The 12,147-nt window shown below is 37.2% G+C and overlaps 1 pseudogene; it reads left to right on the top strand.

The window, feature by feature from the left end:
- Positions 1-280: 280 nt before the first annotated feature.
- LOC116121500 lies at positions 281-11,860 on the top strand (annotated as a pseudogene).
- Positions 11,861-12,147: the final 287 nt, after the last annotated feature.

The following is a 12,147-nucleotide window of genomic DNA, read 5'->3' as shown; positions in this document are numbered from 1 at the left end:
CCAAAAATACAAAGGAGAATAAGAACTATGGATGTTTTCAAGTTTTAAAGAAGATCAATGAAGGTTTTGTATTTGCTCCATTTGATGACATAATGCTTCACTACTAGATTATCCATTAAATGTCTAAACTAAAGCAAATTGCTCGAGAAAAAGATATTGTCAAGGAGATTGGATACTATGAGCTTGGATGAAGGAAAAAGCAACTATGCTAGATAAGAACATTAAAGTTTCACCATCAAGGCTTGTATATGCAAGACTTATTTTCTGGTTTCAATTAAAGATGACGATGAAGGTTTGTATTTGTTCCATCAGATGACATAATGGTTTACTACAAGATTTTCCATCAGATAGATGACCATAAGGCGAGTTCTTTTCATGTGGAGAGATTGATGTAGGATAATTTCCTTGGGAGAAATTGAGAAAAAGGAGTTGGCTTTAGTTTGAAAGAAAAAGGGCAACTTCTGATCGTAGTTGCTCTAGTTTTGTGGGGCATTGTTTTTTCACTCCAGTCTATATCTCACATCAACGTTCTGAAAGTGCATATTTTTATTCTATAATTCCTTGCAATTGCAATACAAAGGAAATAGATTAATGCTTGATTGAATTAAAAATTACTATGAAATAACGAGAAAAATCATTTACAAAGTTTTAGTAGTAAATGTGCATATAGTCCCCACCCTAATTATTTTTTTGGATCAATTGCCATGCAAATAAATTTGTTAAAACTGCGGCAGATAACACAGTTATACCACAAAACTTCCTCTAATGTTATCTTACATTCGACATACTGAGTGCTATCGTTTTCCCAACTTATTCTATGATGATTCCATGGAATATACAAATTTCTGAAACAGAAAAGAGGAAAAGTATTATCTTACTGAATGTAAGCGGCTTGAATGCTTGTTACATGTCTGGTATTTCCTTTTCTACTTTTTATTGTTTGGGGTATCTTACTTTTGGGAACAATGTATAAAACATGCGAAAACTATGTTTCATTAGTGGTGCTTATATGTTTTATTTTTTCAACAGATTAAGAAATTACTGAGAGAAAATAGACTGAGTGATAGTGTGGATAAAAACCTAAAGAATTATGATTCAAAAGAAGTCGAGGTTGTAGTCCAGGTGGCGTTGCTCTGCACTCAAAGCTCCCCAGAAGACCGTCCGACAATGGCAGAAGTGGTTAAAATGTTGGAAGGAGTGGGTCTAGCTGAGAGATGGGCTGAGTGGGAGCAGCTTGAACAAGTAAGGCATCAAGGATTCTCACTCATGTCTCAGCATTCNATACATACTTGAAGTTCTGAATGTTTAGATTGTTTATAATTAATGGTTGAATATTACGATGCTGGGAATTTGTGGATGATTGAATAAGTACAATAGAGTAGGTTCGCAACACAATCTAAGCCGAGAATGTATAGGAATGTCATGGAGGTGGTATGACTATGACAGTAAACCAAATGCGATGAGAGAAAAAACAAGATCAAAAGAAATGCCACAAACATCATTTAAAGGCTTGGGAATTGCGTTAGGCTCAATGGGTGTCGAAACCAATGTGTTAATTCTATGTTTGTGTGACACTTGGGAAGAGGAGAGGACTCACATCTAGGCAATTGTTCATTGTGACAAACGGTAAAAGTATTATCTCTTTCACTATTAGTCACATTAAGGTCATAAAGCCAAGGTCTCCCTAAAAGAATGTTAGCTACATCCATAGTATTAACATCACAATAAATCTCATCACAATATGACTCAAAACTTTATATTTAGGAACTAACCATTGTTTAGTGACTGGTAAAGAATTCCAATCAACCTGAGCTACTCTAAACGGACGAGAGTGAGTTTGAAGCTTGAGGTTGAGTTTAGCAACGACAGACATAGATACTTCATTCATAGTACTAATACCATCAGTCAGAAGCTTACAATTCTTATATTTACAAGGATATAAAGATGTGAAAAAAACTTGTACGATTCCAATCACTATTTTAGGAGTAGATCCTAATCACACCCGTTTTATCTTTATAAGGATATCGGTTTTTTGTCTGATTCATTTCTTTCCTGCTATTTTATGACAAGCTGATAGAAACCTGTCCTAAAACTCAACCAAACAATGAAAGAACAAAAGCCAACAGCCAAGAAACCCAGAAAACAGTAACAACCAACATCAACAGACCAGAAATGATATAAGTATATGTATTGATATTCGGCAAATAGATACAGAGATGATAGAACAGCCAAACCAATCCAACAACAATCAAAAGAAACAATGAAGAATAAACAAAGATAACGCTAGACTTCAAGGGCTAGCTCCTCTCCATTCTTCTCTCTATTTTTCTCTGATAATTCTCCTACTCTCCTTTTCGTCTGGATTCTCTGCTCTCTTCAATCACTGAATCCCCTCTTGTCCATCCACATTGCCACCTGTCCCATCCTAACACTAACCTTAACACCTCATGCTAATAGAAACTTCTGCCAGCTTCCCACAATCCACTACACGACTCCTTGTTTCTCCTACCATACGCAGCCTTCTCGTGGTCTCATCACAGCTACTTTTCCAGTATTTCATTCTAGCATGGAACATAATATACTTCCCTCATCTTAAGATTTTAATCAAGTAACTCATAGAGTATCCCCAAAAATAAATGATGATTTCTTTGAAAGTCACTAGTGTCATTTTTCCTTATGATAATTCAATTCTCTGCTTCCAATTGATGGAAAGCATGTGAAAAATATTCAGGTAGCATATTGTGGAAGGTTTTTTCTGAATTATATCTGGCAATTCTTTTGTCTTTAGGTGAGGATGATTACAAAGTTTCTTTGTCGTCAGCTTAGAAGATTTTCTGGGGTGAACTCCAACTTGCAATGATATTTAGTAAAAGTAACATAATTGGACAACGAGGGTTTTGGGATAGTGTATAAAGGTGTCCTCTCTGACAAAACAAAAGTTGTGTGAAACGCCTGCTGTTATTCTAGTCCTGGTGGAGAGGCTGCATTCCACAGGAAGTCCAAATTATAAGTGTTGCTGCTCATCGGAACTTCTACAGTTAATTGGGTATTGTACAATCTCATTCGAGAGAATCCTTGTTTACCCTTTCATGGAAAATAGTGTGCGTATCGCTTGAGAGGTACTTTCTTTCATGAGAATCATGCTTTAGTTTTCATTATTTTGCTTGCTCTTTGCAGTTTATATATAAAATAGACTAGTTTGCCATATCCGAATTTTTTCTCAGTTTTTCTATTTAAGTGGGCAACAATTTAAAATTCTCCTGATTCTAGTAACAAATGTTAGGATATATTGGACCAAAAAACCAATTGAATCACACAACAGATGCATATTTTAAAAATTTTAGGGAGGTCGACAAGACTTCCAAATTGATTTATACCGGCAACACAATTTTAAGCATATTGATTTTGACCAATACAAATCTAAAGCTCTAAATTGATGTTAAAATAATCATATTATGCTCTGGAGATGCAAAACATTATCTTTGAGGATAGAAGATGAGACAGTAACCAAGTCCCCCAACTAAAATACTCTCGAACATATTAACCAAAGGCTGTTGAACAAGTCTCCTCAAGCAGCCAACCATAATGCAAAAACTTGAAAGGAGATAATAGAAGCCTTGTTCAAACCCCTTGAAGGCCTAAACTTATCTCTGAGACACCTATTGATAAAGACCAAGAAGTTCACAACCAAACAGCGCAGTTCAACTCCACCTATTCTCAAACCTTTTAGTCCTCTTCATAAACTTCAAATAATTCACAATAAGTTTACAAGTTAGGATTTTTGTTCAAATTCAAGTAGTTCTGTGAGCTTGATTTAGTTCAAAATTAGAACTTTCTTTGACCAGCCTTCATTTCAGTAGGTAATAGAATTCTATGTTTATTTTGATATATGCTATAGATTTGAAACCTGGAGAGAAAGGCTTCGACGGCCAACAAGGAAATGTGTGGCATTTGGAGCAGCCCGTGTTTTGGAGTATCTACATGAGCACTGTAATCCTAAGATTATACTCGTGTTTAAAAAGCTGCCATATCTTTTGGATAAAAATTTTGAAGCTGTTCTTGCCGATTTTGGGCTGGGAAACTTGTTGATACAAAATTGACTCATGTTTCCACAAGTGTGCGGTACAATGGGCCACATTGCCCAGAATATTTGTCAACTGGGAAATCTTCAGAGAGACAGATGTGTTTGGATATGGAATAACTCTACTGAACTTGTAACTGGTCAACGTGCAATAGATTTCTCTTGCCTTGAAGAGGAAGAGGATGCTCTTTGCTGTTGATCATGTAAGATTATCTACTTTGTCCACTCTTATATTGTTTCAAGTTTCCTATTTCTGAATGATTTTGAATCATGAAGCACGCATGCTTAATATTTGTGGCCTCGGAACTTCGTGTGTTTATGTTCTTCGTGTTGTCTTTTTGATATGTTGATGTCCTGATTCATTTTCTTATTTAGATATTTCATTTAGTTGCCAAATAAAATTTTACTTTATGAGATGTTAAAGCTTTCCAAACTACTAGGCTCTCCAAAAATATTATTCATTTAGAAACTTAAAGATAAATGAGTGACTCTTAAAATATTAAAAATAAAATTCTTAATGTAGCCCAGCTATAAAATTGCAATAGTTCTATCAATTTGTTTCTTCAAACACAAATAATCATTTGACTTTGTTGTTTTCTTTCTTATGGAAAATTAAATCTGCATGATCAGAGAGTTGTTATAGTTATTTAGAAAGTAAGTTTTCTTATGAATTAAAATATTTATTTGTGTTTTAGTTAGGTTAGAATATTTCTAATTGGACTTGATATTTGTTACAGATGTACATGACTTCCTAAATGAGGGATCACATTAAAATCCTTGATTATAGGGATCACTACTATCCTAATTTAGATTGATCACCTACCTAGTTTAGAACACTACAAGTGTATATAATATGTATCCTTTTAAGCTAATAATACAGTAAAGTGTATATTCATTACTGTATTTTACATGGTATCAGAGCCATAAGAGAGAATTAGGGTTTGGGTCTCAAATTTGGGAAATTAGGGTTTAGGTTTCAAAATTGGGAAATTAGGGTTAGGTTTCAATTGGGAAAACGTTTTAGGTTGAGATTGTTCAACACGCACCCAAGGGAGATTCAGAAGCCGCCGATGGCAAAACCTGAGTTCCGGCCATCAGAATCACGCGCGTGAGCTCACGCGCCACCCGAAACTCCGGTGAACAGTCTCACCGCGCCGCGCGTGAGCGTGAGGCGTGCACAACAGACTTTCTCTGATTCTCTTCGTCTGCTTCGTCGGTACTTTTACAGCAATTTTTCGTGCTGGATTGGGTAATCTCTTACTGGTTTATTGCTGTTCTGTTTGGATATTTCTGAGGACTTAGTTGTGATCTTTCGGCACTTCGTTTTCGTTTGGTTATTGGTTCTTTTGCTTGCTGTGGCCTCTGGTGGTGGGTGACTGTTGATTGATTTGGTGTGTCACTGAAATTTAATTAGTTGCTTTGTTTTAACCGTTTGGTGGTGTGCATTGGATTAACATCTGTTTAGACATGTCGATACAAAGCAGTAATGGAAATGATACCGACGATGTCGAAAATTACCGAACATAGCTCATTGGTATAACTATACATGATTGGCGTAAAACTATATATTATTTGCGGGGAGTATTGATAAAGATGATCATATATGACTGATCCACCTGAGGATGATTCGAAAAAGACATGGCTCCGGGATGATGCTCGATTATTTACATACGGAACCTTATTGACGGTGAGGTACTTGGCCTATAATCATTGTGAGTTATTAAAGAACTGATGGATTATTGGAGTTTCTGTATTCTGGAAAAGGGAATGTTTCTCAGATTTATGAAGTGTGTAAGGCATTCTACCGTGCAGAGAACAAGATAAGACTTACAGCTTATTTTATGGAGTTTAAGAAGACTTATGAAGTGTTGAACATGTTGTTACCCTTCAGTGCTGATGTCAAAGTTCAACAAAAACAACGGGAGCAAATGGCAGTAGTCTGAGTTTTCTTGCAGGTCTTCCTTCTGAATTTGAGACTGCAAATCTCAGGTTCTAGCCAGTCCAGAGATCTCTTCATTGCAGGATGTCTTTAGTAGGGTACTTCGCACAGAAGGTACCCCACCGGTTCAGTTTAGTAGTGCTCTCGTCAGTCAAAAGAATGACTATGAATCTGGGCGATCACAATTTGGAAGTGGCAACAAGAGGGGAGGGTCAAATAGTAATATGGGAGGAATTGTGTGTCATTATTGCCATAAGCCAGGACACATGAAGCGTGATTGTAGAAAGCTTCAGAACAGAAATAGAAGAAATCCCTCTGCCCATGTTGCATCCACAATGATACTTCGATCAGTCAGTTCTTATCTCTGCAGATGAATTTGCCAAGTTTTCATTGTACCAGGAATCATTAAAGGCTTCACTACTCCTGTCACGGCTATGGCTGACTCAGGTAAGCCAAATACATGTCTCCTTTCCTCATCCTCAAATCGTCATGCTCTGGTGCAACAGATCACATGTCAGGTAATCCAGTCTCTTTGCTACTTATCAATCAAACCCTTTCGAATGTGACTTTAGCAGATGGGTCACCATCCTACGTTCTTGGGTCTGGCACAGTTACCCCATTCCACAGCTTCCCTTGTCAAATGTCTTACATTACCAGATTTTCTTTCAATTTGATTTTGTTAGCCAACTTACTCGTGCTCTTAACGTTGTGTTTTTATTCTTTCCCGATTATTGCTTGTTTAGGATCTTACGACGAAGAAGATTATTGGTAAAGGACATGAATCTGGAGGTTTATACATTCTGACAGACCAAAATCTACACCTGTCGCTTGTTCTAGTGTTGCATCCCCGTTTCAAGCACATTGTCGTTTGGGCCATCCATTCTTCCTCATTGAAGAGATTGTGTCCTCAGTTTAATAAAGTGTTACATTAGAGTGTGAGTCATGTCAGTTTGCTAAACATCATCGTGTCAGTTTTAGTCCTGAGTCAATAAACGAGCTAATTCTCCTTTGAGTTAGTTCACTCTGATGTTTGGGGTCCTTGTCCAGTTCTGTCTAAAACTGGTTTTAGATATTTGTTACATTTGGGACGATTACTCTGTATGACTTGGTTTTCTTAATGAAAAATCGTTCTGATTTGTTCTTATTTCTGTGCTTTTTGTACTGAGATTAAAACTCAATTCAATGTTTCTATCATACATTGCGCAGTGATAATGCCAAAGAATATCTGTCAGTTTTTTCAAATTACATGACCCGAATGGCATTCTCATCAACTTCATGTGTTGATACTCCATCTCAAAACGGAATAGCAGAACGGAAAACATCTTCTTGAAACTGCAAGAGCCTTATTTTCCAGATGAATGTTCCTAAACCATTCTGGGCTGATGCCGTTTCCACGCGTGTTTTTTGATTAACCGCATGCCGTCTTCTGTCCTCATGGGTGAGACACCGTCCGTAAGTATTCTTTTTCCTAAAAAGATTATTTCCTCTTGAACCTAGGGTATTTGGTAGCACTTGCTTTGTCGGGATGTTCGACCATCAGTCACTAAATTAGATCCCAAGTCATTAAATGTGTCTTTCTGGTTATTCTCGACTCAGAAAGGATATCGGTGTATTGTCCAAGTCTTAATAAGTATCTTGTTTCTGATGTACTTTCTAGAAGACACACCATACTTCCCTCTTCTCCTGCAGATCGTCCGAAGGATGATGATAATGAGATTTGTTAGTTATTCCTTCACTTCCCCTGCACCAATATCTGAACGGCTCCTATCTCTGATCCTGATCCTGCTCCTGCTCTGCTCCTGCTCCTGCTCCTGTTACTCCTACTCCTGCTCCGTCAAAGTTTACTCTCGTGTCCACCTCCTCCCGTTTCATGTCCGGGCCACAACTTCTGTCATCCGATCATCAGTTTCAAGTGATGATCTTCCTATTGCATTGCGAAAAGGTAAACGACAGTGTACTTATCCTGTTTCTTCTGTGTTTCTTATGATCATTTGTCACACTCATCATGTTCCTTTATTGCTTCCCTTGATTCTATTACTATCCCTAAAACTGTTCATGAAGCCCTTTTCATCCTGGTTGGCGTAATGCAATGATAGAGGAAATGAATGCCTTAGATGACAATGGTACTGGAAATTGGTAGATTTACCTTCAGGGAAACAGGCAAAGGATGCAAATGGGTGTTTACAGTTAAAGTTAATCCAGATGGGTCAGTTGCTCGCACTAAAAGCTCGTCTGGTTGCTAAAGGATATGCTCAGAATTACGGAGTTGATTATTTGATACTTTTTCCCCTGTGGCTAAGTTTACTTCTATCGGCTGTTTATCCTTATGGCAGCTACTTATGATTGGCCTTTGCATCAGCTAGACATCAAGAATGCTTTCCTTCACGGCGATCTTCAGGAAGAGGTATATATGGAGCAACTTCTGGGTTTGTTGCTCAGGGGGAGTATGGAAAGTATGTTATCTTCGCAAATTCTGTATGGTTTAAAACAGAGTCCTCGGCTTGGTTTGGAAAGTTTTGTAGCGGCTGTTGAGAGATTTGGTATGCTGAAATGTAAAACTGACCATTCTGTTTTCTACAAACGGCTGAAACTGGCATCATTCTTCTAGTTGTGTATGTGGATGATTTGTATTACTGGGAGTGACAGTGTGGGCATCACATCTCTTAAGTCTTTTCTCCATACCCAGTTCCACACAAAAGACTTAGGGTATTGAAGTATTTCTTAGGGGTTGAAGTTACAGGAGCAAAGAAGGTATATACCTCTCTCAGAGGAAATATGTGTCGACTTATTAACTGAGACAGGGAAATTGGGGGCAAAGCCATGTAGTGTTCCGATGGTTCCTAATGTGCAACTACGAAGGATGGTGAACTATTTGGAGATCCTGAGAAATTATGAAGATTGGTTGGGAAGTTGAACATCTTACGGTGACTCGTCCAGATATTGCATATTCAGTAAGTGTTGTCAGTCAGTTTATGCCTCCCCAACATTCATCATTGGCGGCTCTTGGAGAGATCTTGTTTATTTGAAAAGAGCCCCTGGACGCGGTATATTTATACAAATAGTCACTCTCACATGAATGTTCTCAGATGTCTCAGATGTAGAGTGGCAGGTTCCAAGGTAGATAGAAGATCCACATCAGGCTATTGTGTCTTTGTCGGAGGAAATTTAATATCATGGAGAGAGCAAGAAGCAGAATGTGTCAGTCAAGTGCAGAGTGGAATATAGGGCTATGGACAAGCTGTTTGTGAAATAATGTGGATTATCAGTTCCTGACTGAAATAGGCCTTGAAACTTCAGTACCAGCGAAATTAGGTGTGATAACCAAGCGGCTCTTCATATGCATCTAATCCAGTGTTCCATGAACGAACAAAACACATATGATGACGATTGCCATTTCGTTCGTGAAAAACTACAACAGGTCTGATTTCCATGGGTATGTGAAGACTGGAGAACAATTGGGAGATATCTTCACAAAGGCTCTAACTGGGATCGAGTTGATTATCTTTGAACAAGCTGGGTATGATTGATATCTATACTCCAGCTTGAGGGGGAGTGTTACAGATGTACATGACTTCCTAAATGATAGGGATCACATTAACATGATATAGGGATCACTACTATCCTAATTTAGATTGATCACCTACCTAGTTTAGAAACATACAAGTGTATATAAATATGTATCTTTTAAGCTAATAATACGTAAAGTGTATATTCATTACGTTTATTTTACATATTAAAGGTATTTAAGACTTTTTTTGTTTTACCTGGCTTCTAGTAGACGAAGTTTGACAATTCCTTTGTATTCAAGAAGAATAAACATGCCAAGCATATTGTCTCCTTGTTAGAAGGATTATGATGGTGGAGATATGTCAAATATGTGAGATGTGGAAAAAGCATTTGCTAAAATCTGGTCTAAATTGAAGTAGTGTTTAAAATCAAAGTTGTTACCTGCCAAAAAACAAACAGATCGTTATTAACATTGTACCACAATTCACCTCACTGCAAGAAGTCAATCATAAAAAGAGAGTTACATCACAACCATAACAGTCACATGTGTTTTTAATTAGAGCTCAGATCAAGGTTCCATATAGGGTCTCACCTATGTTTTCTAAAGTGGAAGAACAACAGTGCTATTCAAGAGGTTCATGCTTCACATATTAAAGCTAATAGTTTTAATCAAAGCACTCCTTGAGTAGTAGTTCTTGAGTTAGTTTCAATTTGGGCATGGAAAACATTTGGTTGAGATAGTTCCATCAGAGAAAATGGAATTACTGAAAATATGTTGAGATGGTGCTCGAAATTCGAGTTGAAGACTAGCAATATCTAGAAGTTAATAGTTTTTATACAGAAGGTACAATTGGGATGGAGCCAGCAATTGCTCTAGAAAATTATGTTGTTGAAGAGGTTGAATACTATGAAATAGAAGTGAGCAGAAGAAGCAACTAATCAAGATAGAATGTTAAAGTATTCACATCAAGGCTTGTATATGCTAGACTATATTTACAGCCAACAATCAAGGGAGAATAAGAACTATGGTTTTTAAGTTTTAAAGAGATCAATGAAGGTTTTGTATTTGCCCATTTGAGACATAGCTTCACTACTAGATTATCCATTAAATGTCTAAACTAAAGCAAATTGCTCGAGAAAAAGATATTGTAAGGAGATTGGAATATATGAGGTTGGATGAGGAAAAAGCAACTATGCTAGATAAGAACATTAAAGTTTACCATCAAGGCTTGTATATGCAAGACTTATTTTCTGGTTTCAATTAAAGATGACGATGAAGGTTTGTATTTGTTCCATCAGATGACATAATGGTTTACTACAAGATTTTCCAAGATAGAGACCATAAGGCGAGTTCTTTTCATGTGGAGAGATTGATGTAGGATAATTTCCTTGGGAGAAATTGAGAAAAAGGAGTTGGCTTTAGTTTGAAAAGAAAGGGCAACTTCTGATCGTAGTGCTCTAGTTTTGTGGGGCATTGTTTTTTCACTCCAGTCTATATCTCATCAACGTTCTGAAAGTGCATATTTTATTATAATTCCTTGCAATTGCAATACAAAGGAAATAGATTAATGCTTGATTGAATTAAAAATTACTATGAAATAACGAGAAAAATCATTTACAAAGTTTTAGAGAAATGTGCATATAGTCCCCACTAATTATTTTTTGGATCAATTGCCATGCAAATAATTTTGTTAAACTGCGGCAGATAACACAGTTATACCACAAACTTCCTCTAATGTTATCTTACATTCGACATACTGAGTGCTATCGTTTCCAACTTATTCTATGATGATTCCATGGAATATACAAATTTTGAAACAGAAAAGAGGAAAAGATTATCTTACTGAATGTAAGCGGCTGAATGCTGTTACAGTCTGGTATTTCCTTTTCACTTTTATTGTTTGGGGTATCTTACTTTTGGGAACAATGTATAAAACATGCGAAACTATGTTTCATTAGTGGTGCTTATATGTTTTATTTTTTCAACAGATTAAGAAATTACTGAGAGAAAATAGACTGAGTGATAGTGTGGATAAAAACCTAAAGAATTATGATTCAAAAGAAGTCGAGGTTGTAGTCCAGGTGGCGTTGCTCTGCACTCAAAGCTCCCCAGAAGACCGTCCGACAATGGCAGAAGTGGTTAAATGTTGGAAGGAGTGGGTCTAGCTGAGAGATGGGCTGAGTGGGAGCAGCTTGAACAAGTAAGGCATCAAGGATTCTCACTCATGTCTCAGCATTCTGGTTGGGTAGTAGAATCAAGTCTGACCAAGAAGCATATAGAACATCAGGCTTCCTTATTGCCAAATTCTATGATACAATACTTGTTTACCTAGGATTCCTAACAATAATGCTAGGGACACGAAAAATTTACACCAAAAATGTGTACGGCCTACGTGTAACACCCATCTGTTTTGTTTAATAATTTTTTTCTAATGAACGGCCGTCTATTAAATTTGGACGGTCGTCACACATGGACGCCCGTCCATATTATGGACGGGCGTCCATATACAAGGGAGGGCGTCCACATTTAAAGGACGCCCGTCCATAAATAAAATATGAAAATAAAAAAAAAAAACTTTGGAGACGGCCGTCCATAAATTTTGGACGGGCGTCCATTAGG

Source organism: Pistacia vera, unplaced genomic scaffold (assembly GCF_008641045.1).
Source record: "Pistacia vera cultivar Batoury unplaced genomic scaffold, PisVer_v2 Contig99, whole genome shotgun sequence".
NCBI classification, from domain to species: domain Eukaryota; kingdom Viridiplantae; phylum Streptophyta; class Magnoliopsida; order Sapindales; family Anacardiaceae; genus Pistacia; species Pistacia vera.
The sequence above is the reverse complement of the archived record's forward strand: the minus strand, read 5'-3'. Positions and strand labels throughout refer to the sequence as shown.